The sequence below is a fragment of the Oncorhynchus mykiss genome, chromosome 20 (assembly GCF_013265735.2).
Source record: "Oncorhynchus mykiss isolate Arlee chromosome 20, USDA_OmykA_1.1, whole genome shotgun sequence".
Lineage (NCBI taxonomy): Eukaryota > Metazoa > Chordata > Actinopteri > Salmoniformes > Salmonidae > Oncorhynchus > Oncorhynchus mykiss.
The window spans coordinates 35,611,715-35,621,825 of record NC_048584.1 but is presented as its reverse complement, the minus strand read 5'-3'; positions in this window follow the sequence as shown (position 1 = coordinate 35,621,825).

Here is a 10,111-nt window from a genome sequence, read left to right as displayed (position 1 = left end):
TGTTCTATATTCTACCCAGAAGATGGCAGTATCTCCCAAGGCAAGAGTCGTGGTACCAGCTCCCTCCATTAGATTGAGAATCTGTTCAATTTGGATGAATACAAGGAATGGACAGATCGTATTGTAAATGTTGACCATGCGGTCAAACAGGAATGGTGGAAAGAAAACACAATTATTTGTGGTTCCTATTCGAAGAAGGCTGCCAGGCACCAACATGATGTCACTCATTCCAACCTTTGTTCCATTCATAAACCACAGTGTTTGAAAAATGTATTTAGTTTTAGTGCCTCAAGTAACTATTATTCTGTATATTTGATCATCAACATCACACTAGTAGCCGTTTGGCCAGGGTGGTGGCTGGTGGGGAATTGATATAAAGACTTTCAATACTTGAGTGATCAATAAAACCCTGTGTGTCGTGACAGTTACCTGTCAACAAGTCAATAAAGGCTACGGAGCCGGTCAGCAGCAGGTCATTACCAGGAAGACAGGGAGCCTCCCTCTGAGGAGAAAGATAAAGTAAATCACTATGATCAGGATGGAGGAGTTAGCAAAACCGATTGAGAATCTCCCCATGATCAGAACGGAGGAGTTAGCAAAACCGATTGAGAATCTCCCCATGATCAGGACGGCGGAGTTAGCAAAACCGATTGAGAATCTCCCCATGATCAGGATGGAGGAGTTAGCAAAACCGATTGAGAATCTCCCCATGATCAGGATGGAGGAGTTAGCAAAACCGATTGAGAATCTCCCCATAATCAGGGCAGAAAATCAGGTAACTGTCACAACACACAGGGCTCTTTATTGGTTGAAAAGTCTCTGAACTGTATAATAAGAAAAATGAGAGCAATTCAGAGACATTTCAACCGTTGCCATGGAAGAGCCCAGAAGCCTGGTCATTGAGATGAGGTACTGTATATAAGCCACTGCTAATAGTACTAATACATAATTCATGAACAAAGTATTCACATTTTTGATACAAAAGAAACAAATTGCTCAAAGCCTTTCTGAAGAAATACCATTGATGGTCATATATGGTATAATATTATAGGCTTGAGGGCAACTCACACAAAAGTATGCCATTGTTGAGCCCCAGTGGGAGGATATTTAGTAGTATTTCAGCACACACCAAGACATATGAGGAGAAAGATCATCTTTAGCTACCTGTTTGAGTATTTCAACGTAACCTACGGTCTCTTATTTTATAGCTACATACCTACAGGCTCTTTATACCTACAGGCTCTATCTTTACCTTGGCCACAAATGCACTGTCGCAGAAAATGAATGGAGAGGGCAATTCCAGTAATCTATTAGCACCAAAAAGGCCTCTGAGTGGTATTCTATTGGAAAATTGGAAAATCAAGGAATCTTCTAGCAAACATCTGTTCTGCCGGCCAGTCAGTGTACTGAACAGTATATACTGACCAATCAATATACTGTACTATATAAGCATGGGATGTCTCCCTATAGACACAGTCAACTGTGTGCAACGCTTAGGGTGTGAACAAAGAGTTTAAAAAAAAGCTCAAGTCAGGGTAAATGCCTTTTTGTAGCCCTTTAATTGCACAAAAATCATATTTGATTGAGTTTGAAGTGGTCTCTGGTTGACTACCTCACAATCGTTAACAACTTTCCAACAACTGGCTTTTGGCAAGATAAAAATAGCATTGATCTGACACAAAAGGTCATCCATCAGTGTAACAACTCAGCACTGTATTTGTGTCTCTATATTTGTCTTCCCCTGAGAGGAAGGCTGTTAATAAGACACTTGTCTATCTTGTTGTTAAGTGAAGAGGCATCACAGATATGTGTACGTCTTGGAGATGCTAACTTGTGCATGTCAATAACCAGTTGTGGAAAAAGTACACGATTGCTATACCTTTGTAAAAGTAAAGATACCTTAATTGAAAATGACTCAAGTAAAAGTGAATGTCACCCAGTAAAACACTACCTGAGTAAAAGTCTAAGAGCATTTGGTTTTAAATATACGTAAGTATAAAAAATGTCATGTAATTGCTCAAATATACTTAAGTATCAAAAGTAAAAGTATAAATAATTTCAAATTCCTTATATTAAGCAAACCAGACAGCACCATTTTCTTGTCCTTAAGCCAAGGGCACACTCCAAAAACTCATAATTTACAAACTACGCATATGTGTTTAGTGAGTCTGCCAGATCAGCGGCAGTAAGGATGACCAGGGATGTTCTCTTGATAAGTGTGTGAATTGGATCAATTTCCTGTCCTTCTAAGCATTCAAAATAGAATGAGTACTTTTGGGTGTCAGGGAAAATGTATGGGGTAAAAAGTACATTATGTTCTTTATGAATGTAGAAGTAAAAGTTGTCAAAAATATAAATAGTAAGTACAGATACCCCCAAAAACTACTTAAGTAGTACTTTAAAGTATTTTTACTGAAGTACTTTACACCAAAGTCAATAACTATGTGCATGTATGGCATTGCTCAGACAGGGACACAAAAGAAGACTGGTGGCTGGTATTAAGCATTAGGTCCCAATTGGTTTAGTCATTGTATTTCTGGGCACGCTCCATTCTCTCTAAATATGGAAATGTCACTGAGTGCAGTAATTGGTCTTTAGATAGATAGACAGATTTGGTGTGCATATTCAAGTGGCAATACAGTGTGAAAGGAAAACAAAAGGTCCCTTCTGTCAGACAGGATTATCTGTGTAAGACATCAATACTGTAGAAAAATAGGCTCATATTTGTGATTGTGGTGATGCATTATATTCACATTTTTAGACATTAAACTGGTAATCCTCCCTCTCTCTGGGGTTTGTCTTAAAGTTGTGCTTTACGGAGAGTTAGACAATTCTAGTATAACAGTATCCATAGAGCCCTTTATAAGATGATTATTTAAACAAATACTCTTGATTCTGCTGATGTTTAACATTACTTCAGCTAAGAAGGCACCAGACAGACGCCAACTTGGGTATCATAAGTATTCAACCACCTTGTATTTTTTTCCAAATTGCGTTATTGTGATTTTTTTTTGTTCATCCACACAAAATAGTCCATAATGTCAAAGTGTAAAAGAAATTAAACTTTGTTCTTTTATTTTATTTTTTGGAAATTAATAAAAATGTAATATCTCAAATATAGTATTTTTATTTAGGCAACCTAAATTAGTTCAGGAGGACATTTGGCTTTACAAATTACATAATAAGTTACATAGGCTCATTCTGTGTGAAATAATAGGGGTTGACATGATTTTTTAAAATTACTACTCCTTCCTCTGTCCCCCATACACCCAACATCTATAGGGTCCCTCAGTCAACTATTGAATTTCAGACAGATATAACTACAAAGACCAGGGAGCTTTGCGAAAGCCTCATAAAGAAAAGCAGTGATTGGTAGATGGGTAACAATAACAAATCAAATATTGAATACCTATTTAAGCATGGTCAAGTTAATAATGATGCCGTAGATGATGTATTAAACCACCCAGACACAAAGTTGTCCTTCTGAACTGAGCTGCAGGACAGGAAGGAAACTGTTCAGGGATGGCAACATTGAGGCCATTGGTAATTTTGAAACAGCTACAGAGTTCAATGGCCGTGATGGGAGAAAACTGAGGATGGATCAACAACATGGTAGTGACCTAAATGACAGAGTGAAAATCATCAACATATATAGAATCTAAATATTCCAAAACATGCATCCTGTATGCAACAAGGCACTAAAGTGATACTACAAAAAAACATGGCAAAGGAATACACTTTTTGGCCTAAATTTAAAGCCTTATGTTTGGGGAAAATCTAACACACCACATCATTGAGTAACAGCCTCCTTATTTTCAAGCATTGTGTTGGCTGCATCATGGTATGGGTATGGTTGACATCAGCAAAGACTGATGAGTTTTTCAGGATAAAAATAAACGGGATGGAGCCAAGCACATGCAAAATCCTGGAGGAAAACCTGCTTTAGTCTGCTTTATCTCAATCTCTTCATTCAGACTCAATCATGGACACTCCTACTGACAGTTGTGGCTGCTTTGCGTGATGTATTGTTGTCTCTACCTTCTTGTCCTTTGTGCTTTTGCCTGTGACCCATAATGTTTATACCATGTTTTGTGCTGCTGCCATGTTGTGTTGCTCCCATGTTGTTGTCATGTTCTGTTGCTCCCATGCTGTCTTGTCATGTGTTGCTGCCTTGCTATGTTGTTGTCTAAGGTCTCTCTTTATGTAGTGTTGTCTCTCTTGTCGTGATGTGTGTTTTGTCCATTTTTATTTTTAATCCCAGCCCCCATCCCCACAGGAGGCCTTTTGCCTTTTGGTAGGCCGTCATTGTAAATAAAAATGTGTTCTTAACTGACTTGCCTAGTTAAAGTTTCAATTCAATTCAATTCAATTTTTTTAAACTCCAGACACTGGGAGGAATTCATCTTTCAGCAGGACAAATATACAGACAAATATACAGTGCAAATATACAGTGCAGTCGGAAAGTATTCAGACCCCTAGACTTTTTCAACATTTTGTTACGTTACAGCCTTACTCTAAAATTGATTACAAATAAATGTCCTCAACAATCTACACACAAAACCCGATAATGACAAAGTCATTTTTTTTGTTGTTGAAATTTTAGCAATTTTAGACTTTGTTATTAGACTCGAAATTGAGCTCAGGTGCATCCTGTTTCCATTGATCATCCTTAAGATGTTTCTACAACTTGGCTAGAGTCCATTTGTGGTAAATTAAATTGATTGGATATGATTTGGAAATACACCCACCTGTCTATATAAGGTCCCACCGTCGAGAGTGCATGTCAGAGCAAAAAGGTGAAAGGAATTATCCGTTGAGCTCCGAGACAGGATTGTGTCGAGGCACAGATCTGGAGAAGGGTACCAAAAAAGGTCTGCAGCATTGAAGGTCCTCAAGAACACAGTGGCCTCCATCATTCTTAAATGGAAGAAGTTTGGAACCACCAAGACTCTTCCTAGAGCTGGCCGTCCGGTCAAACTGAGCAATCGGAAGGGAGGTTACCAAGAACCCGGTGGTCACTCTGACAGAGCTCCAATTCCTCTGTGGAGATGGGAGAACCAGAATGACAACCATCTCTGCAGCCCTCCACCAATCAGGCCTTTATGGTGTAGTTGCCCAACAGAAGCCACTCCTCAGTAAAAGGCACATTACAGACCGCTTGGAGTTTGCCAAAAGGCACCTAAAAGACTCAGACCATGAGAAACAAGATTCTCTGGTCTGATGAAACCAAGATTGAACTCTTTGTCCTGAATGCCAAGCGTCACGTCTGGAGGAAATCTGGCACCATCCCTATGGTGAAGCATGGTGGTGGCAGCATCATGATGGACGGCAGGTAGCCTAGTGGTTAGAGCCAGTAGCCGAAAGGTTGCTAGATCGAATCTCCGAGATGACAAGGTAAAAAAAAAACACTGTTCGTTGGCTGTCATTCTAAATAAGAATTTGTTCTTAACTGGCTTGCCTAGATAAATAAAGGTTAAATAAAAATGTGGGGATGCTTTTCAGCGGCAGGGACTGGGAGACTAGTCAGGATCGAGGGAAAGATGAACGGAGCAAAGTAGAGAAAGATCCTTGATGAAAACCTGCTCAGGACCTCAGACTAGGGCGAAGGTTCACCTTCCAACAAGGCAATGACCCTAAGCACACAGCCTTAGACATTAAATTATGTGAAATAATAGGGGTTGGCAAGTCTCTGAATGTCCTTGAGTGGCCCAGCCAGAGCCCGGGCTTGAGACCGATTGAACATCTCTGGAGAGACCTGAAAATAGCTGTGCAGCGATGCTCCCCATTTGTATTTGTATTTATTATGGATCCCCATTAGCTGCTGCCAAAGCAGCAGCTACTCTTCCTGGGGTCCAGCAAAGTTAAGGCAGTTTATACAATATTAAAAACATTCCAATACATTCAAAGATTTCACAGCACACTGTGTGCCCTCAGGCCCCTACTCCACCACTACCACATAGCTACAGTACTAAATCCATGTGTATGTATAGGGCGTATGTTGTCGTGTGTACTGTATGTGTGTGTGTGTGCATGTGTCTGTGCCAATGTTTGTGTTGCTTCACAGTCCACACTGTTCCATAAGGTTTTTTTAATCTGTTTTTAAATCTAATTTTACTGCTTGCATCAGTTACTTGATGTGGACTAGAGTTCCATGTAGCCATGGCTCTATGTGCCTCCCATAGACTGTTCTGGACTTGGAGATTGTGAAGAGACCTCTGGTGGCATGTCTTGTGGGGTATGCATGGGTGTACAAGCTATGTGCCAGTAGTTTAGACAGACAGCTCGGTGCATTCAACATGTCAATACCTCTAATAAATAAAAGTGAGCCAGGAGAGATTGACATGCATATTATTAATATTAGCTCTTTGTGTACATCCAAGGGCCAGCTGTGAGCCAATTGCAATTGTCCTTTTTTGTGGCACCTGACCACACGACTGAACAGTAGCCAAGGTGCAACAAAACTAGGGCCTGTAGGACCTGCCTTATTGATAGTGTTGTTAAGAAAGCAGAGCATCACGTTATTATAGACAGACTTCTCCCCATCTTAGCTACTACTGCATCAATATGTTTTGACCATGACAGTTTACAATCTAGTGTTACTCCAAGCAGTTTAGTCATCTCAACTTGCTCAATTTCCACATAATTTATTACAAGATTTAGTTGAGGTTTAGTGAGTATTTTGTTCCAAAGACAATGCTTTTAGTTTTAGAAATATTTAGGGCTAACTTATTACTTGCCACCCACTCTGAAACTAACAGCAGCTCTTTGTTGAGTGTTGCAGTCATTCCAGTCGCTGTAGTAGCTGATGTGTATAGTGTTGAGTCATCCGCATACATAGACACTCTGGCTCTACTCAAAGTCAGTGGCATGTCGTTAGTAAAAATTGAAAAAAGCAACGTGCCTAAACAGCTAGCCCTGGGAATTCCTGATTCTAACTGGATTATATTTGAGAGGCTTCCATTAAAGAACACCCTCTGTGTTCTGTTAGATAAGTAACTCTTTATCCACATTATAGCAGGGGGTGTAAAGCCATGTTTTCCCAGCAGCAGACTATGATCGATAATGTCAAAAGCTGCACTGAAGTCAAACAAGACAGCCCCCACAATCATTTGATCATCAATTTCTCTCAGCCAATCATCAGTCATTTGTGTAAGTGCTGTGCTTGTTGAGTGTCCTTCCCTATAAGCATGCTGAAATTCTGTTGTCAATTTGTTTACTGTGAAATATCATTGTATCTGGTCAAACACCATTTTTTCCAGAAGTTTACTAAGGGTTGGTAACAGGCTGATTGGTTGGCTATTTGAGCCAGTCTTAAAGGGGGCTTTACTATTCTTGGGTAGTGGAATGACTTAGCTTCCCTCCAGGGCTGAGGGCACCTGCTCTCTGGTAGGCTTAAATTGAAAATGTGACAAATAGGAGTGGCAATATTGTCTGCTATTATCCTCAGTAATTTTCCACTCAGATTGTCAGACCCCGGTGGCTTGTCATTGTTGATAGACAACAATAATCTTTTCACCTTTTCCACACTGACTTTACGGAATTCAAAAGTACAATTCTTGTCTTTCATAATTTGGTCCGATATATTTGGATGTGTAGTGTTAGTGTTTGTTGCTGGCATGTCATCCCTAAATTTGCTTATCTTGCCAATTAAAAAGTAATTAAAGTAGTTGGCAATATCATTTAACCTGACAGAGCTTGAGAGGATCTGCAGATCTGCAGAGAAGTATAGGAGAAACTCCCCAAATACAGGTGTGTCAAGCTTGTAGTGTCATACCCAAGAAGACTCGAGGCTGTAATCGCTGCCTAAGGTGCTTCAACAAAGTACTGAGTAAAGGGTCTGTATACTTATGCAAATGTGATATTTCAATTTTTTGTTATGGTAATAAATTTGCTAACATTTCTAAAAATCAGTCTTTGCTTTGTCATTATGGGGTGTGTAGTGTGTAGATTGATGAGGGGGAAAAAATATTTAATACATTTTAGAATAAGGCTGTAATGTAACAAAATGTGGAAAAAGTGAAGGGGTCTGTCTGTATACAGTCCGAATGCACTCTAGGTACCTGAGTGGTTTATACCTGAAGTAGTCCAAAATCTATAAGTGGTACCATATCACCGTATTAAACAACATTATCAAATAAACTATTTCTAAGTATATTAACAAATACTCTATTGTCAGATAACATTTTGCATGCCTTTCATTCACATATACAGTACTCCACAATCACCCAACCCCGATTGAGATGGTTTGGGAAGAGTTAGACCGCAGAGTAAAGGAAAAGCAGCCCACAAGTGTTCAGCATATGTGGGAACTCCTTCAAGACTGTTGGAAAAGCATTCCAGGTGAAGCTGGTTGAGAGAATGCCAAGAGTGTGTAAAGCTGTCACCAAGGCAAAGGATGACTACTTTGAAGAATCTCAAATATAAAATATATTTTAAATTGTTTAACACTTTTTTTGGTTACTACATGGTTACTCCGCATGCGTTATTTCATAGTTTTGATGTCTTCACTATTATTCTACAATGTAGAAAAACCCTTGAATGAGTAGGTGTGTCCAAACTTTTGAGCGGTACTGTATTTACAGAGATACATTAACATTTCAGTAATTTAGCAGACAGTGTTATTCATAGCGACATACAATGCATTAATCTTCAGTACTGTAGCTTGCTGAGACAATCACAAATCACAGGACGGACAAGAGACCAGAGGTGACAGAACGGACTGCTCAGGTTGGAGTGTAGGTTTTGAGCATAGCCTGAAGGTACCCTCCGTACCTTCAGGCTGCTCCGTAGGCAAGCACCATGGTCTTGTAATGGATGCAAGATTTGACTGGAAGCCAGCAGTGTGCGAAGGACCAAGGTGTCATGGGAGAATTTGGGAAGGTTGAACACCAAGCGGGCTGCAGCGTTCTGGATTACTTGCAGGGGTTTGATGGCACAAGCGGGGTGCCCAGCCAACAGAGAGTTGCAGAGTTTCAAAGGAAAATCAAATCGGTTCCTAAAAGTTAGAACAACTAACACCATTTCTTGATGGGTAACAGTTGATGTTCTGGTTGTGGGTGGATAAGAGATGCATTACCCAACACAATCATCAACCAAAGGTGGTTATCTAAGTCCTGTTAGGTTTTCAAGGTCATTTTAGTCTCCACTGTTGTCTGTCGCTGTTTTATCAAACAGTAAAATGCAGACCCACGATTCTAATTTAACCACACTTGTCATGCCTCTTAATCTCCCAGTTCAAACAGTATGGGCCATGACAAGCAATTGTAAAGCAAACAGAAGGTGCGTCTCTCGGTCCTTGGAATCCCAGGGTGACATTGGGACAGCAAATAGTGTGACTTGAGTCCTGCTTAATCAAAATAGCAAGCTAGAGCGAGGACAGCGAGTGAATCCACATTACATTACATTTTAGTAATTTACAGTTAGTGCATGCATCTTAAGGTAGCTGGGTGAGACAACCACCTATCAAATCAAATGTTATTTTTCATTTGCTTTGTAAACAACAAGTGTAGACTAACAGTGAAATGCATACTTACGGGCCCCTCCCAACAATGCAGAGAGCAGAATCGGTCAGGAGCCTGTAAAATGACTGCTATCCACTGCAGTGCGATCTCACCATCTCATAGTATTTCAAATTTTTCCTCAATAGAGTTAGTGCTAGTAAGAAAAGACAAGTGCAGGTGTTATTAATCACACAATTCATCCCACATGCTATGTTTTGGAAAGAGATCCTTGTGCTTGGTGAGGGAGGGTTGTTATGGAGAGAGATCCTGGTCCCTGGTGAGTGAGGGTTGTTATGGAGCGAGATCCTGGTCCCTGATGAGGGAGGGTTGTTATGGAGAGAGATCCTGGTGCCTGGTGAGGGAGGGTTGTTATGGAGAGAGATCCTGGTCCCTGGTGAGGGAGGGTTGTTATGGAGAGAGATCCTGGTCCCTGGTGAGGGCGGGTTGTTATGGAGAGAGATCCTGGTCCCTGGTGAGTGAGGGTTGTTATGGAGAGAGATCCTGGTGTCTGGTGAGGGAGGGTTGTTATGGAGAGAGATCCTGGTGTCTGGTGAGGGAGGGTTGTTATGGAGAGAGATCCTGGTCCCTGGTGAGTGAGGGTTGTTATGGAG